The sequence below is a fragment of the Apodemus sylvaticus genome, chromosome 5, assembly GCF_947179515.1.
Source record: "Apodemus sylvaticus chromosome 5, mApoSyl1.1, whole genome shotgun sequence".
Taxonomy (NCBI): Eukaryota; Metazoa; Chordata; class Mammalia; order Rodentia; family Muridae; genus Apodemus; species Apodemus sylvaticus.
Window position 1 is genome coordinate 111,992,877 of NC_067476.1, and position 18,243 is coordinate 112,011,119.

Sequence of the window (18,243 nt, forward strand, 5' to 3'; positions counted from 1 at the left end):
AAATCACTCTTCAGATTTTCCTATTATTGACATTTTTTCACTTTTGCTTTTTGTCTCTCTCTGCTCCCAACATCTGTTTTACCTGAGCGATCTGAGAATAAATAATGGAATCATGGTCTTTTACTCTTGACTCAGTCCCTAGTGCACCAGTGAGGGAGCCGCTGGTGTCGATGAGAATCGGCCAGGTGAAGGTTCACATGCTGGGGGTGACAGCAAGATGTGCCTCCGCTGAACTGGACTTCCTCGTGTAAGTGGGAAGGAAGATTCCAGAGCAGCAGAGGCAGGTGCCAGAGCTGAGGTGGCCTGAAGAGCGGAGGTGGCCGTCCTTCCCAGAGTGGGCATCAAGCCTGGAGTGGGAGCCATGGCGCTCTGACACAGAGGAATCTACAACAGCTCATGAACCACCACATTCTTTGGGGGAAGAGATGAGAAGGAAGCTGACTAACATTTGATTGCATAACCAGAAAAATGAGGAGCAGAGCCAGATGGTATCCACCACAGAGAGAATCGTAAGTCCTTGTGCACTTTCTACATCTGTGTCAGTCCTCAGACTCAGATCCCATGAGGAGGAGGGCATCTGGTCTCTCCCTCTCCCTCTCCTTTTCTCTCTGTTCCTCTCTCCCTCTCTCCCTTTTCGTGTGTGTGTGTGTGTGTGTGTGTGTGTGTGTGTGTGTGTGTTTTGCCTGAAACTCCCTATGTAGACCAGGCTGGTCTTAAACTCCAAGAGATCCGTCAGCTTCTGCCTCCTGAGCCCTGGGATTAAAGGCCTGTGCCACCATGCCTGGCCCTGATGAGGACTTAAAGGACCAAGCATGTGTTTGTGTTTGAAGCCCTCTGGCTCTTCCTTTAGGGACCCACGGTCATGTTCTAGACTAAATGTTCACCACAGCGAAAGGAATGTCTGGATTTGTCATGGGCCTTAGACATTCACTTCTGACCTAAAACCCGTGCCAGAGGACCTGAAAAAACTGTCATGGCTCCCTGGGCAGAAGAAGCCAATAAAGACAAGGTAGAGTCCTGCCTGACATCTCCTTTTCAGTGGATCTGTCGGGTCCACAGATTCACTTTGCATTATTTCTGAGTTTGCCTCAGTAGGATAATATATTTAATGGCATGCTGGGTACCTCATCAATTATGCTAGGAAGGTTCTAGCATTGAATGTTAAGACAATAAATGAAAAGCAAAACCATGCAGAATTGAAGCAGTCAGCTCCTCCATCAAATACTAAAGGCACAACAGTAACAAATTGGGTTTATAGTCATAAGAAACTGCAAAGATTCTGCTGACAGTGTCTTTCCATCAGTTTAACCAAGCCATAGCTCCGAACGCATCTGAAGCAGTCTCTACCAGAAGAGGCTAATGCAGCCTTTGACACTTGGTGTGCAGCTACTGAATTAAGTCCTCATCAGGGCCAGGTATGGTGACATACCTTTAATCCCAGGGCTCAAGAGGCAGAGACCTGTGGATCTCTTAGAGTTTGAGGCCAGCCTGGTCTACATAGGGAGTTTCAGGTCAGCCAAGATAACATAGAGAGACCTTGTCTCACTCTTCTCCTGACCTCTGCCCCAAATTAAGCTCTCACCAGTGAGGAAACTTAGGGTGGAGCGCACGTAGTAAAGGTTAAGTTCATTGTTCTTCCTGGTATAGGGATTCCTGAATTAAACAGGTGACCCACCCAGCTGCCGGAGCAGTCAAGACGAAGACCTCCAAGAGAAGCTAGACAACTTCCACCGGAACTCAGCCTGGAGTCTGGGGGAAGGGTTTGCCCGAACTGTTAAAAGGTCCGGCGCCATTAAAGTTTACGGCTTTGATCAGTGAACATTGACTTAGCCGTACTTACTTTTCGCCGCTCTTCCCTATGACCCCAAAATTCTCTCAACAGGTAACCCAGTTTACATGTAGCTGCTGGCGGCTACAATTTTGTTCATGAATGGGAAACACAGCAAAATCAATTTCTTGCCTTGCCCTTGTATAGAGCTAATTCTCCTGTCATAATCTAGCCTCCAGGGTCTTTGATAATCTTTGCAGAGCATGATGCTAACTGGATCTGAACAAAATATTATCAATAAAGTAGATGAGAGACAAAGCTTCCTTGCCCTAAAATTTAGAGCTCTGTCACACTGAGGGGGGGGGGGATTTTGCGGAATCTCTTGGTCTGAGATAGGATGCTGTGTCTCAGTTAATCCTTCTTGCTGAGAAAAAGGCATAGCATTGTTAGAGCTCTTTGGATTTGGGTTATCCTATATCAGATTAACAATACAGCATTGATTCATCTAGTTTGTGGTTCAAATAATGCCTAGATGAAGGGGAGACTTGGTAGTGGATCTATACTCTGGGTCAAAATGCCCTGCATGCAGCCAAGTTATTCATGGTAGATAAAGATGTAGTATGGAGTCTCTGGAAGGTTTGTTATTGGAATTTCAGGGCAGGGCCATGGAAACCTGGCCAGGGGTATTCCTTTTGTAACAAATGACTCTTAACCAGTCATTTGAAAAATAGTCTTTTGAAGGACATTTTGAAATTGACCGTGAGTCATCAAATGACTTTGAAGCTGGAGCTGCCTTTCAAGTATGAGGGAAATGGTCACTGGGAGGAGATCCAAAGAACACAAGGCAATTAAATGAACACATGGCTAAGATCCCAGTGTCTTCCTCCTCTGCTGCATTAGAGCCAGTCCTCAACTCACGTCACAGCCTTGGGTGCATTTGCATGACAAACTGATGCAAGAAAAATCCTGGGCCTTGGAATTATCTAGAATGAACTTCAGTCACAGTAGCATGGGAATATATTATCAGGGGCCAGATCTGTGAATAGGTGTTGTGTAACTCTGAAATGCTTCCCACCCCACCCCCTGTTCATCTGTATCCCTGCTAGGCTTTGTGTTAGCGAGGGTTGTGGAACCTTTTGAAAGTGGGGTCTAATTGGAAGATATACATAGGGGTTATAGCCAACCTTGATTCCAGGCTGAGATCTCTGAGATTGCTGAAGTCCCTGTTACCCTGGACACAGTCCCAGCCCCAGTCCCAGCACACCGTGTTCTCTATTGAACTGTGAGTCAGAATAGCTACTTCTCCTCTCCAGGTGCTTCTCATCAGGCATTTGGTCACAGAGATGAGAAAACCAATATGACATGGTATCTGACTATTAACTCTGTATGGAGGAAGAAGAGACTCAACATGGATATCTCAGTCAGCTTTTCATTGTCAAAATGAACAACTTGACTGGGCTACTTATAAAGGCTAAGAGTTTTATTTAGCTTATGTCTTGGAGATCCAAGGTTTTCATTTCTAGTGATGACCTCGTGAGGAATGGTAGATGGTGAAAGACTTAAAGGAACATGCAATTGTGTCTTGCACTAGGGACAGAGGGAAAACAGGAAAGGCCATGCTTGCTTTTTTTTTCATGACAACTTTTTTGGGAATTTCAGAAATCTCAGGAACTTCTGACAACCAGAACTACTCCCACTATTCCCAGTATCATAATCCCGGGGATCCTACCTTTCACATATGGACCTTTGGATGACTCTACCTCCATTTCTTTTTGTTTGTTTGTTTGTTTTGGTTTTTTGGGTTTTTTTAATATTTATTTATTTATTATATGTAAGTACACTGTAGCTGTCTTCAGACACCAGAAGAGGGCGTCAGATCTCTTTTCGGATGGTTGTGAGCCACCATGTGGTTGCTGAGATTTAAACTCATGACCTTTGGAAGAGCAGTTGGTGCTCTTACCCACTAAGCCATCTTTCCAGCCCTCTACCTCCATTTCTAACACATCAAAAACGTACATATAACAGGATAAGGAAGCCAGAAACTGAGGCCCCCCGTGAAACAATTGGATGAACTTGTGTACCTTGATAAACAATATGTAGGTATCTTTGTGTCACAGGTTATTGCCTACCTGAGGTCATTCACTTCCAAAGATGCTGTTAATACCTTGTGGACAGGAGGACTCCATGTAGTGGGCATAGTGGGAACTTTAAAAGGAGGTGTCCAATTGGTGGCCCTTGGGTTACTGCAGCCATAATATTCTGGCTCTAAGAAGTTCTTGAGATCTCTAAAGTTCCCAAGAAATAGTTGTCACGAAAGAAGTGTGACCCTTCCTGTTCTGAGGCATTCACCTCAAAAGATGCTGTTAACACCATATGGACAGGAGGACTCCCTAGAAGATATCAGCTAGCTTCTGTCTTTTGGAATTCCAGTCTTGTTGTGTTGATGCTTGGAGAAGGGGCCACAGTGGCAGAGATTCGGTGTGTAGGTGGTCCAACAGCCTGCCTCTTTTTTCAAACTGATCTAAATCAACAGCCAACCCATGGGACCATCTCTGTGCAGTATGATAGCATCTCATGAGGCTTCCAAACAGTCTTGAGGTGACAAGTTGATTATACTGGCCTTTTCTATCAAGAGAAGGGCAACAATTCACACTGAAATTGACATCTTCTTTACAGTGCGCGCACCTCATTGCCTGCAAAGGCTCTTCTAGCTCCTCCCACCCTGATCACTAACTGAGAAAAAGCCTTACAGCTGGATCTCATGGAGGCATTTCCTCACCTGAAGCTCCTTTCTCTGTGATAACTCCAGCTTGTGTTAGGTTGACACACAAAACCAGCCAGTACTTGGACCCTTATAGGATATCAACTTAGAACAAAGGCTGAGCATCGATGAAATTTAATAATGGGTATCTAAAGATAGAGCCACTGATTCCCTCTTATGTCACCTCAGCTGGAGCAGCTATCTAGATAAAACTTTGGAATGACCTATGATATAAATGTTTGTAGCATCCTGGAAATAATTAGGATATTCTCTCCTTCCAGGGTTGCAAGCTAAGCCATACAACAGCAGCCCAGAGTGCACACGTCATGGCATAAGGTAGGAGAATTAGGTATAGTGTGCTTCTTCACACCTCGACCACGTCAGTCCTCACAGCCTTGTAGTTTAAGGCCGTGTGAATCTGAGGTCTAGATTCATAGAGACTGAGTGCTTGAACCTGTGAAAGAAATAAAACATCTTTTTCTAAACCAAATGTGGTGGCCCATTTCTGTAAATCTCAGCATTTGAGAAACTAAGGCAGGATGTTTGAGACCAGTGAGGACTACACAGTGAAACTCTGTTTCAGAGCAAACCAAAACAGCGTCAAAGATGTGGAGTTAAGCTGACCTTCCTTGATGTAATTTCTTAAGTTATATATTAACGTGGCTATTGAATTTACAGATTTTATTTTTTCTCAACACGAACATTTAAGGTTATTGATATCCACAGAGCATTTGTGATGCAATAATTCTTGTCATTGTTTTCGTTTGTGCATGTTAAATGAGCTTCTCTGTGGATCATTTTTAACCAATCAGATTTATGTATAAATAATATCATAATTTACAAGATGTTAATACAATAATTTTAGAGCCAATTGATAATGATAAAAGCTTTATCCCAATATTTCTAACCTTGTGAAAACATAGCTACTTGTATGTAATGTCACATAAATACATGTCTGGAGCCCTCTTGGCCCTCCCCTCTGTGGATCTTTGACATGATTCATTTAAAAGGAAAGTCATGGCTTCCTAAATATGGTAATTTTCTACTTTTCTTGACTGATATAGTCTAACTTAATTGGATTATGGTCAGAGAATGACATCAGCACTTAGTGAAATATTCTTTGAAGCCCTTCTTTACACATGCCACATGAAATTCAAAACAATTTGGACATCAGACCCCTGTGTCATAGTCTATGACGGTCCATAGAGTAAGCTGATGGGCAGAGTTCAATTAGCTCTGTGGATCTTTGATATGGATCCCCTTGGTCTAAGCACTATAGAAGAAATGGTGTGAAAATAGCTACACTGTGGCTTCTCCCTTGTGGTTCTGTTCATTTTAAAAAATTCATAACTTCAGGTTAGGTTCCTTTGTGGGTTTTTTTTTTTTCTGTTTTGTGTGCTTGTCTCTGTCTCTGTCTCTCTCTCTCTCTCTCTGTCTCTGTCTCTGTCTCTCTCCCTCACTCCCCCTCCTTCCTTCCCTTCCTCTATCCTTCTCTCCTCCCTACCCCTTGTCCCTTGTGTTTTGTTAAGGATTGAACCTATGAGCACTTCTTGCCTGTCAGGACCAGTCTCTGAGCCAAACCACCTACACAGACTATGAAGTCCCCCTGCATAAGGGGAAGGGCGTGGAGAAGGGCCCTGAATGCTCTTCCAAATATCCAGACACTTCTCCCAACCAAATGCAAGCAACTCTGTCTACTTGTACCTGGCCTCAGGGAGGAGCTAGGGGTATAAGGCTGGGAAGCTCTAGGAAGGAGACTGACTCCATTTATCCAGCTACAGGAGAGTCATGGTCCATGCCGGGTGCAGACCTTCCCGTGTGCCTACGTTAAGGTCGCCATTCTCCTGCTGGTGTCCCCTCACCCATTGCTCTGCAAGTAAACCTAATAAACTCACTGGTTCCCCAAAGTGAACTTTGGTAGAATTATACCTTGATTTTCCACTGGGACCCTAAGAGGAGGGGAGGGAGGTGTTGCCTAGCCCCTCCACCACACACATACACACACACACACATACACGGTGAAAATTCTCACAACCACTGATCTTCCAGAGGCCCCAAGTTCAGTTCCCATATTGGGCAGCTCAGGGCCACCTGGAGCTTCAGCTCCAGGAAATCTGACCCCCTCTTCTGGCCTATGTGAGTGTCTGTATGTATATGTAGGTACACACAGACAGATAAATCATGAAAATATTATTTTCATGTCATGTACACTATGTAAACAAGCCATACCCCCACACTGTGTTTCATGTTCCTGGTGTATTTAATCTTTTATCGTAATGTTCCTCCATCTCTTGCAACACTTTTGCTTTCAGTTCTTCTTTTCCTGATGTGATCCTGGCCACAATTCTTTTCTTTAGTTTGTCTAAATATATAATTTTGCCTTCTTTACTTTAAATCCTTCTGGGAATTAAATATTTAGATGTTTCTTATCAACAATTTAAAATTGCATTTCTTATCATCTATTCTGGCAATTAGGGTGTTTTCCCCACATGAAAAAGGTTTGGTTATTGGTATTCTGTGTGTTTGATTTGTAATCTATATAATAATTAATGATCTTTTATATCTGTCATAATTAGCAGTGGTTTAGAATACTTTGGTCATTTTTGCTTTTGTGGTATACTTATATTTTCTCCTATTTTTATTTTTCTCTGGATTTTTTTGGATTGATTACATTTTCCCCTCCAGCCTGTATGTCATATATTTTCATGCTTATCATTAAATCATTAATGCCTAAAGTTTAATTTGCCCTTTGTCTGTGATTTGACCTTGTTGATCTGTTGTATGTGTGTTGGTGGGGAAATAGTGTAGACACAAAGGATCCAAAAAAAAAAAAGCTAATTTTTCAGACTTTAACCATCAGCTTGCAACCACTTGGTGCTTGGCTTCAATGCCTGTCTGTTCACAAATGAAGCCTACACCAATAGTCCACGAGATAATTCCATCCTTCACTGTTTAAAAGAACCCACTCCATCGGCAGTGTCATGGTCCCCTCTTAGGAACTTGCCCATCACCTCCTTTGCAGTACATCTTCAAAAGTCCTGTTTTTAAATTGTTGGTAAATCCTTTTTATTTTTTGTGTAGCTGGGCTTCCAAATGCTACTTTATATGGCCCATGAAAAGAAGACCCACTTAGATTGTCAAATATCCAGAGACTCATGCTAACTCATGAACAGGACTGCCTGAGGCTTACTTAGACACAAAAATGAGCCAAGAAGCCATTCATGAGAAGATAAAAATTAGCACAGATAAAAACTAGTCCAGGAGCCGGGCAGTGGTGGCGCATGCCTTTAATCCCAGCACTTGGGAGGCGGAGGTAGGCAGATTTCTGAGTTTGAGGCCAGCCTGGTCTACAGAGTGAGTTCCAGGACAGCCAGGGCTATACAGAGAAACCCTGTCTCAAAAAAAAATCAAATCCAAAAAACAAAACAAAATAAACCCAAAAAACAAACAAACAAAAAAACAAACCAAAAAACTAGCCCAGGAAGAAAGGTTAGTATATTCTTCTAAAAGAGGTTGGGCAACCCCTAGGCATTTGAGTGTGTCTGCAGGACTCACGTTAATGCTTCAGGGGAGGTTAAAGGCAGGAGCATCAGAGACTGAATAAGGGTCAGAGATTCCTGGAATGCTAGTATGGGGTGGGTGGGGGTGGTAATGCAGCAGGCTTTCTAGGCTGTCAGGTGGGAACACAGGGAAAGGCCCTGCCTAGCTTTAGGTAAGGCAGAGCAGTTTCAGGATGACTTGTAGAGAAGTTCTATGCTAAATAAAAATGTGACAATAGTGGACATGGGCCTCTTAGAACATACTCCCCTTTGCAAGTTAGTGATCACTCTTAAAAGGCCAGAGGCAGTGAGGTGGATGTGGTGGTACACTCTCTCAAGCCTAGCATTTGAGAGGTAGAGACAGGTGGGTCTCTGTGAGATAGAGACCAGCTAGGACTACATAGGAAAACCTACACACACACACACACACACACACACACACGCACGCACAAAGAAAGGAGAGGAAAAGAAAAGAAAGGGGAGGAGAGAAGACGAGAGGAGAGGAGAGGAGAAGCCAGATTTAGCTCCATATCCTGCAGATCTGTCCTTGGGACAGGGAATTACAAAGCCTCTCTGTACTGTCTAAACAGCTCCTATATTTCTAACCAGAGTCCCATTTGTGCTCTTTGTCATGTGTGCTGTGTTGAAATAATGTGATGTAAAACCTCACCAACTCCAGAAAAGTTATAAAAATAAGATATTTCCTTCATTCTGAAAGTGTGCCCTTATTCTCTCCTCTCTCTCTCTCTCTCTCTCTCTCTCTCTCTCTCTCTCTCCTCTCCTCTCCTGTTCACTCCTTCCCTACCTTTCTTATTCCCGTTACAGGGGGACCTCTCCCTTTAAGGCCCTGTTAAGACGAATCCTATAGTTGTATTGTTCTCTTCCTAATGCTTTCCCCTTTCAACCCTCAGTCTTCTCTCTCTCTCTCTCTTTTCCTTTAAATTATGAGTGTGCGTGTGGGTTTGACGTGTGAGGACAGTGCTCAGGGTGGCCAGGAGATCCTATCCGATCCCCTGGAGCTAGAGTGTGGTTTCTGGGATCTGAATTTGGATCTGCTCAAGCAAGAGTGGTTCTGCTGTTAACAGTGAGCCAGTTGCCCACCCCACCCCTCTCTTTTGTCTTATAGCTAACAGTCTCAAGGCAGAGAGATCCTTCCGTTTTGGAAGAGAAGCTGAAAGAAGGCTTGTAAAAGGAAATTGGGGACCCTAAAGCAGTGGACCCTGAAGAATTACGTTTTCCTGGGAGTCTAGTGCTAGAGAAGAGAAAGGCAAAGCCCTGGCTCCAGCCAGAGGAAGAATTTGCCTTGCAAGGGAAGATTTCACTCAGTCCTGACAGTTGGTCTTACAGTTAAATGAGCACATGTGTATTCTACCTTTTGTTTCATCTTTGCGGCTGCTGCTGCTGCTGGTGATGGTGCTGCTGCTGGTGATGGTGGGGGTGCTGCTGCTGCTGCTGCTGGTGATGGTGCTGCTGCTGCTGCTGGTGATGGTGCTGCTGCTGCTGCTGGTGATGGTGCTGCTGCTGCTGCTGCTGGTGGTGATGGTAGTGGTAGTAGTGGTGGTGGTGCTGCTGCTGCTGCTGGTGATGGTGGTGGTGGTGGTGCTGCTGCTGCTGCTGCTGGTGATGGTGGTGGTGTTGCTGCTGCTGCTGGTGATGGTGCTGCTGCTGCTGGTGGTGATGGTGGTGGTGGTGGTGCTGCTGCTGGTGATGGTGGTGCTGCTGGTGGTGGTGATGGTGGTGGTGGTGGTGCTGCTGGTGCTGCTGGTGATGGTGGTGGTGTTGCTGCTGCTGCTGCTGCTGCTGCTGCTGGTTGTGTTGCTGCTGCTGCTGCTGCTGCTGGGTGCTGCTGCTGCTGCTGGTGATGGTGGTGGTGCTGCTGCTGGTGATGATGGTGGTGGTGTTGCTGCTGCTGCTGGTGATGGTGCTGCTGCTGCTGGTGGTGATGGTGGTGGTGGTGCTGCTGCTGCTGCTACTGGTGATGGTGGTGGTGTTGCTGCTGCTGCTGCTGCTGGTGGTGGTGGTGGTGGTGGTGGTGGGTGCTGCTGCTGCTGCTGCTGGTGATGGTGGTGGTGGTGGTGCTGCTGGTGCTGCTGGTGATGGTGGTGGTGTTGCTGCTGCTGCTGCTGCTGCTGCTGGTGCTGGTGCTGTTGCTGCTGTTGCTGTTGTTTCAAGACAGGGTCTCACTTTGTAACCATGGCTGTCCTCACACACTCTGTAGCCCAGACTGGCTTTGAACTCACAGAGATCTACTTGTCTCTGCCTCCTGAGTGGTGAGATTAAAAGCATGGGCTACCATGCTTGCCATGTTTTATCTTTAAAGAGAATATTTAACACTGGAGCAGTGAAGGTAGAGAGAAACTTGAAGTTTTTCTCTCCCTGTTGGTTAATGTGCCATATAAATCCATTTTTCCTTATTAGCTTCTTTCTCTTCGTCTCTTCTGAAACACAGGCACCTAATGGCAGCTAGTGTGTGGACACAATCGTCTGAGAACAGAAGTAGCCAGTCACCTTCCTCATGTTTGGAATGCCCTGTCTCAGCTCATCCTGAGTGCCAACATAGACACCAGAGCTTATATTCTAGAAAGGGTGGGTCCCAGCTTACCAAGCCACCTATGAATCCAGTTCCTTGAAAATGGGTTCCTCATCGTCTCGGACTTTTGGCTAAGATCAAGTGTAGTATGTACTCTTATCAGTTTAATATTTGATACGTCCTCTATCTGAGGACAATATATTAGCCAGGAGCTGGAAAGAACCCAGATGTCCCTCAATGGAGGAATGGATACAGAAAATGTGGTATATTTACACAATGGAATACTACTCAGCAATTAAAAACAATGAATTCATGAAATTTTTAGGCAAATGGTTGGAACTGGAAAATATCATCCTAAGTGAGGTAACCCAATCACAAAAGAATACACATGGAATGCAGTCACCGATAAGTGGATATTAATTAGCCCAGAAGCTCTGAATACTCAAGACACAATTAGCATATCAAATGATACCCAAAGAGAAGGAAGGAGAGGGCCCTGGTCCTGGAAAGGCTTGATCCAGCATTGTAGGGGATTACCAGGACAGAGAAATGGGAGGGGGCTGATTGGGGAATGGGTGGAGAGAAGAGGGCTTATGGGACATATGGGGAGGGGGGAACCGGGAAAGGGGAAAGCATTTGGAATGTAAACAAAGAATATAGAAAATAAAAAAAGAAAGAAAGAAAATGGGTTCCTTAATGAGGGGGGGGCAAAAACAACAAAACAAAACAAAACAAAGCAAAGCAAAGCAAATGATGAAGAACAACAACAACCTAACCCAAGCTTGCTTTCAGGAGTCTTGAGTCCTCTCTCAGCCCCTCCTTCCTTTGACCGGAATCTCATGCAGTTATACCGCAGGGTGAAGCTGCAGTTGTGAATGCGATGATTGTACCTGTCCTGTCTGCTTCCTGAAGAGTCTGCGTGACAGCATGCCACGCTCGCTCTCCTGTTTGTCAGCTTTGCGGAAAACACATGGCTACCTCGCCAGGCAAATCAATTGTGGTCCAGGTTTCTATTATATGCACAACAGTTTACAATCTTCTTGCCACAAAACACATGCAGCATAAGTGGGGGATACATTTTAAAGTTACCTCCTTCTCTGCACCCTCTCCATTTTGGGTGGCAATGACATTCACTGTTATCCATTATTCCAGCCACAGGAAGCCATTTCTGAGGTTTCAGGGTGATGTTTTTTACTGTGACCTCTCCTCCACACACCACCGACGATGTTCTGTCAAGCATTCTGTCAAGTAACTGCTCCCATTATACATTCATAGGTTAGTGGAATGACCACCGGGTGGATCCATGGTCACAGTGGGCTCATTAATTAAGAGTCTTTCCTGGCCCAGACCCCAGCTATTATCTGACCTCTCTAATGATAATGTTAGAGTCTCTGATTTCCAAGGTTAACTTTGACTCTGTGTCCAATAGTCCTGGAAGTTTCTCACTGCTTTTCCTCCTCGGGGTACAGTTATGTGAATATTTGACTCCAAGTCCCTCAGGGAAAAGATAAAGAAAAGTGGTCCCCATATATGCTTGTGGTGCATGGTGTCCCAGGATCCTTCTTTATGAGATCTTATCTCCCTGTAAGCCAAGGGGTTATGACTCAAGAGATTTTCATCTGGCTGTATAAGTCAAGCCACAATTTATCCCTAAGAATGTCCTCTTCTGTTAGCAGCTGTGATTCTGTGTGGGGACATATTTGCTTGCACATGTTCTGTGGCTGTGAGCTGTGATAACCTCATCTACCTAGCTTCAGTCAAGATAGAGCTGTCCTCTGGCCTCTGCATCACAGGATTCTATCATCCCATTAGTGTTAGGAGCAGGATTTCGTAGCAGCATCTTCTCTACCCAGGCCTGACAGAGCCTCTCACTGGGATGCTGGTTCTTTATCACTTGGGTAAAGAGAATGCTCCTAAGATGCTGCTGAGGACCACTATCACCCTGAGGGATTTCTGTCCAAGATAGTGTTTTGATCATCGACGATAGTGCTGGTACTTCTTTCTGCTTCACTTAGTATTGGCTGCTGCCTTCTCTACGCTTCTAGGAGCAGACCAAATGTTGGCATCGTCTCCAGGTCCTTGGAGTGTTAATCCTACATAGCATGATGGTGTTTTAGGCCAGGGAATGCCCCTTTATCCAACTTTACATTTTGCTCACTTGATAGCAGCATGAGAAGGCTGGGTCCCAGAACCCTCAGAGCCCTCTGGAAACACTGCCCATGCCCCATGGTTCCTTTGGTATATATGATTTTCCCATTCCTCTCCTTAGCAAATCCAGACTCTCCTATGTGTCCTGGCAGTGTGGCAGCTATCAGGTGCTTGGATGGTGCTGCATCTGGCCAGGAAAGAGACGTGCAGCGCTTGTTTTTTATATAGGCAGATAAATCTTGAATAATCGGGTGTATCCAATCCCTGTGGCCTTTTCACAGGGTTATACCCAAACAAAAAGGACCAGAGAGAAGGACCCGAGGGAAGGGCCAGAGGGGAACAATGTGGAGTGCACAGAGCCCCCACCTTGCTGCACCGAGTGGTTCTGTAGCTGGCAATTTTGCTGTGAGGGAGACGCAGAGGGAGGGTGGATACCAGAGGCATTAGGGTCTGCCTTGGTAGTCCTAAAAAGCTAGGCATGGCAAAGCAAGAAAATAACAGTAAAAAGTAGGAAAAGGAGTTTATTTGCTGTGTCACATTGGGAGGAGCCTTGAGGGGCAATGATACAGATGTCCTATGCACAGCTGGACACTCACAGTTTCTTTTTCTCAGCATTTTGAAGATTTTAGTCTCTGTGTTAACTACCCTCTTCAATAAGAAGCTGCACAGCACACATCTATGGCTGTAAAAGAAATGCTCAGAAGATCGTCTGACAACATGACTGCATAGCAAGCAATATCTATAGGTTCTCCTCAAGAGTCCATGGCTTCTTTAGCCATGGGTTTTGACCGTATTTATAATACTGGGCTTAAATTTCCTCTTGTGGAACAGTCTTCAAATCCAACTGTATCTAAGAGGCATGTTGGGAATTTGAGGTTTGGTTGTCTGTGAATCTTTAAAAATTTCTCTCTTAAGCATTAATTTCCTCCTCCAATGTTATCTCCCACCCATGGGTAAGAATGGCCTGCAACCACATCCCAGGAATGTCAGGGTGGAGCTTATTGGGTCCTCTTGTCTATGTAGAGCACTGTGGATTGATTGGCTATGTGCAGGAAATCTGAATCTGTAACAGGTCCTCTGTGAGTCCTGCATCTTGACAACGACTCATATGTGCTGTGAGGATGTAACTGCTCCGTTGCGTCTGGAAACACCACTGCCATAGGTGATGTCTCAGCAGATATCCAAGAGAAGCACAGGAAAGAAGGGAGTATACGCTGCTTTCCAAAACTAGACAGAATCTGTTGCAGATTTGCACACACAGTGCTTACTTAGGGTGCATCACTGACAGACACAGTTGCCAGACTTTGAGTTTTGTGGTGGGGACAGCTGTGGCAGAAGCTTCTTCCTTTTCCTTTTCTTCCTCCTCTTCTTCCTTCTTGTCCCTCTCCTCCCACTTCCTCCCTCCCTCTCTCTCTCTCTCTCTCTCTCTCTCTCTCTCTCTCTCTCTCTCTCTCTCTCTCTCTCTGTGTGTGTGTGTGTGTGTGTGTTTGAGACAGGGTCTCACTATGTTGCCATGTGCTGGATTAAGAAGAGTGTGAGCTGCCACACACTCTTGTAGCTTCGTGTGCTGAAATGATTAGGTCTTGCTTCGGACCTCAGTTCTGAGTTGTCTCGAGGGTGGGTCCAGTTGCTTTCACCCAGATGGCACAGGTCTGATCAGGTGTTTAGTTCCACTCATGTCTATTTTTAAGGATTCCCACATTAGTTACAAGTAGAAGCTGTGTTTTGTGAAATCTAACACCACCGTGTTCTCCGCCATTTGATCTCCTTCTTGTCTTGTTGCCCGATGCATGACCTACTGGCTGCTGTCCACGGCTCAACAGAAATGTGATTGGTGAATTTTGGGGGGATTTTTCAGGTTTTCAGAGGAAATGGCACAGTTTCCAGCTCTGTCCACTGAGCAGAACTTCTGTCAGGTAGCCACCTGAAGCTGGAGGTGCTAGCACAATTTTTTCCTATGAGATCTGGAAACGACCTTTTTTAATGCAACAATACTTCCAGGATATTTGGTGACTTCATTCTGCATAGCAGCTAGCCACTGGTACTTGAACCTTAAAAGACTCCTTAGAGTTAACTGAGCTGAAATGGACAGCAGTTCCCACAGCCTCTCTGGACAGTTAGCATGCCTGTCTGTTAGCTCTGTTATCTGGGTGCAGTGACCCTACCCCTCACATACACACCCACTGAGCCTTACTACTCCACTTATACCACACAGCATTGCTGTGAGGGTGGAGTGGGTCACTGGATATTCAGCTATGCCATTACTAACATTACTAATAGGAACATTTCTTTCGGTAAAAGGAGGACCTCACATATTTAAGACAGGCTGTATATTTCCATATGACTCTGGGTAAGATAGCTCCTCTAGGTCACGGTCATTCTTGGGAAGGGACTCACCGTGAGTCACTAGGAGTCAATGCTCCAACAGCTCATGGAATTACTGTTTCAGTCCTGATGGAGCATTCTAGGAGGTAGGACAGGTATACTTTGTACCCTAACGTCAGAGATGTCAAGCCCATGATGTCACCATTAAGCAGAAAGTCGGCTTTCGTAGGAAGGAATGTGCCTCAGAAAACAGGACAGAAACTACAATAACTGGATGTGCTCAACTCCAGCTGAGTCATAAAGACAGTGTTGATAGCCCCACCAGATGGATGACGAAGGGTCCCCACACAGGACATCAAGAACAATAGGCAGGAGTGGTCAACCCTAGCTGAGGCAGCTTAAGCTAGCTCTGTGGCCCTCCCAGCCAAAGGAGCATGCGCAGGATGATGTCACCCTTTCCTTATTAAACCTTTCAACCTTGAGGGATCTTAAAGTTCAACACATCTTCCTGCATTTGCGTTTATAAACTTAATTCCAAATTAAATGGAATTCTGAGAAAAATATTCCTCTTTTCTGGGAGTGCTCACCACGGGGGAAGACACAAAGGTCTGGTTGGGAGAAGACAAATAAAAGCCCCAAGGATGCTGAGATTGGCACTATTATTCCTCAGCACGGCCTGCTTTTTCTAGAGTATAAAGAGAGCTAATGTGATTCACAGCAAGGTAGCCTCTGGCCAAGCCTTATCTTGCCCATGCCCCCTTAAGTCTCTCCACCGGATCACAGATACTCCAGGGATTATCCTGAGAGAATACCCATTTTCTACCGTTTCCAGTAAAATGAGCCACATTCTGACATTAAAGATCCCGTCAGTGGCTAGGTGTGAGCTCATTGCTTATTTACACGTTAAAACCAAATCTATTGTTCTGATTGTTGCTCATGCTAACATAGTAGAAGCACACGTATCCAAGGCTGTTCTAACTTGCCTGGAATGCAGCCGAAGGGCCATCAGGACCACTTGCTGTAACTTCTGGAAAGCGTAAGGAGGAACAGCCGCCTCCTGCTTTTTGTGGTGGTTTGAGCATGAACACATTTCCATAGGCGCCTGAGTTTGTTTACTTGCTCCCCAGAAGGTGGCGCTGTTCTGAGGAACCAGTAGGGAATTAGCTAGAGGAACTGGGTGCTAGAATCAGTCTGGGCTTTACTAATATTTTTGCATTGTGAGATTTGATGCACCCGTGTTTGTAGCATAGCTGCTTAGGCCTGTAATACCCTATTAATAAGTCATTCCTCTTACTCAGTAGGAAGCAACCTTTGTGACTTCTCACTGTTTCAGTTTGAAGTCTGTTTTGTCAGCTATTAAAACAGGGGCACCTGCTGCTTTCCTAGGTACATTTGCTTACAACACTTTCCCTGTATGTCATGCTATGGCTGTAGCTGTCTTCTGTGGTGAGACGCATCCTTAGAGGTGGCTAATGGACCATTCCTGTGTTTGATCCAGTTTGCCTTTTGATTAGAAGTTGAGACCATTAGTAGTCTTATTGAAATGTGTGTTTGGATTCCTTTCATTTTGTATATTTCTTTTGTTTATTTTGTGTGCTCTTCCCTCCTTGCCCCTTTTCTTACTTAAACTTTATTCTTGGTGGCCTCAGGGATGGATATTTCTCTTCAGTCCAAAGGGATCATCCAAGTGTTTCTATAGTGCTGTCTTAGTAATTTCCTTGCCCCTACTTTCATCATGGAAAGTTTTTACTTCTCCTTCGACTCTATCAGATAGCTTTGCTGGGTATAATAGTCTGTGCAGGCAGTTTTGTTTCTCGGAGATATATCTTGAAATACCTCTGTCCAGGTCATGCTAGATTTTAAAGTCTTGAGTTAACAAATCTGCTACTATTTTGATGAGCCTGCTTTTATATGGGACATGGTGTTTTTCTCTTGCTACTTTCAATGTGGATTCTTTGCTCTGTATATTTAGTGTTTCAATTATAACTACAATATGAGATGGGACATGATCTTATATCTGGATTGGCATCTTTCCCAATTCTGGGGCACTTTCTGTTATGATTTTAATTTTTATTCATTTATTTAATATGTATATTGTGTGCACCACATGTGTACTGAAGCCCACAGAAATCAAAGTAGGCCATTGGATTCCCTGGCACCAGAATTATAGATGGTTGTGAGTTGCCTATGGGTGCTGGGAATTGAATCCTAGGGAGCAATAAACATTCCCTCCAACATCTGTAGTGAATCTCTTTTTAAAAATGTTTGGAAATACACTGCTTTCCTTCCTCTACCCCTGTTATTATCAGCAGGCTTGGTCTTTTCACGGTGTTTCACGTAACTTGGAATTCTCACTCAGATTGTCACCCTTGTTTGATTGTTCCATTCCATCACCATGCTTAAAGGCTCCAGTGTTCTAGAGATTGGTTCTGTTGATGAGACTTCTGCAGAGATTTTGTTTGTTTGTTTGTTTCATTTTGTTTTCAGGACAGGGTTTGTCTGTACAGGCCCGCTGTACTGGAACTCACTCTGTAGACCAGGCTAGCCTCAAACTCAGAAATCCACCTGCCCCTGCCCCTTTAAAGTGCTGGGATTAAAGGCATGTGCCACCATTGCCCAGCAAGGAGAATGGGAATCAAATTCAGGTCCTTTGGATCCATAGTTGGTGCTCTTAACAGCTGAGCTACAGCTCCGGGGCACATTTTCCTTGTCTTATTTAGCTGTTTGTATTCTCAGCCAGGAGCTCATGCTTTTGTATTTCCCTGAACACACGTATAATCTTGAGTTCACCGCCTGGGACTTCATCTAATTCACTGTTACGATACACTGTTACTATAGGAGCAGTGATTTTTTTTTTTGGAAGAATTTTGTTGTCGTGTGTGTGTGTGTGTGTGTGTGTGTGTGTGTGTGTGTGTGTGTTTCTTATGTTACTGGCTTGGGGTTTGAGTATGTGGTGCTATTTCTTTGATGGTTTAATTTTTAATCGGTTCTATTTTTTTTTTCAGTTGAAGCATTTACAGTGTTCCTGTGGGCTCTGGATGTGGTAGAGCTGAGTATACAGTTCAGAAAACAGTTCCTCGGTCCTGAAACTCATGGGTTCTGGTGGAAGCTCTAGATTATTCCTTGAGTAGGACATTACAGGGAGGGCCACTGAAGCTGCTTGGTATTGCTA

The 18,243-nt window shown here is 44.7% G+C and overlaps 1 long non-coding RNA gene and 1 pseudogene across 1 annotated transcript; both read left to right on the top strand.

Annotated features, from left to right (window-relative positions):
• Positions 1 to 269: 269 nt before the first annotated feature.
• On the top strand, positions 270 to 11,123 carry LOC127684571 (uncharacterized). Its single transcript, XR_007977752.1, has 3 exons — positions 270 to 509; positions 4,811 to 4,865; positions 10,518 to 11,123. It is a non-coding gene; the product is annotated as an uncharacterized LOC127684571 (long non-coding RNA).
• LOC127686601 (uncharacterized) lies at positions 10,710 to 10,825 on the top strand (annotated as a pseudogene).
• Positions 11,124 to 18,243: the final 7,120 nt, after the last annotated feature.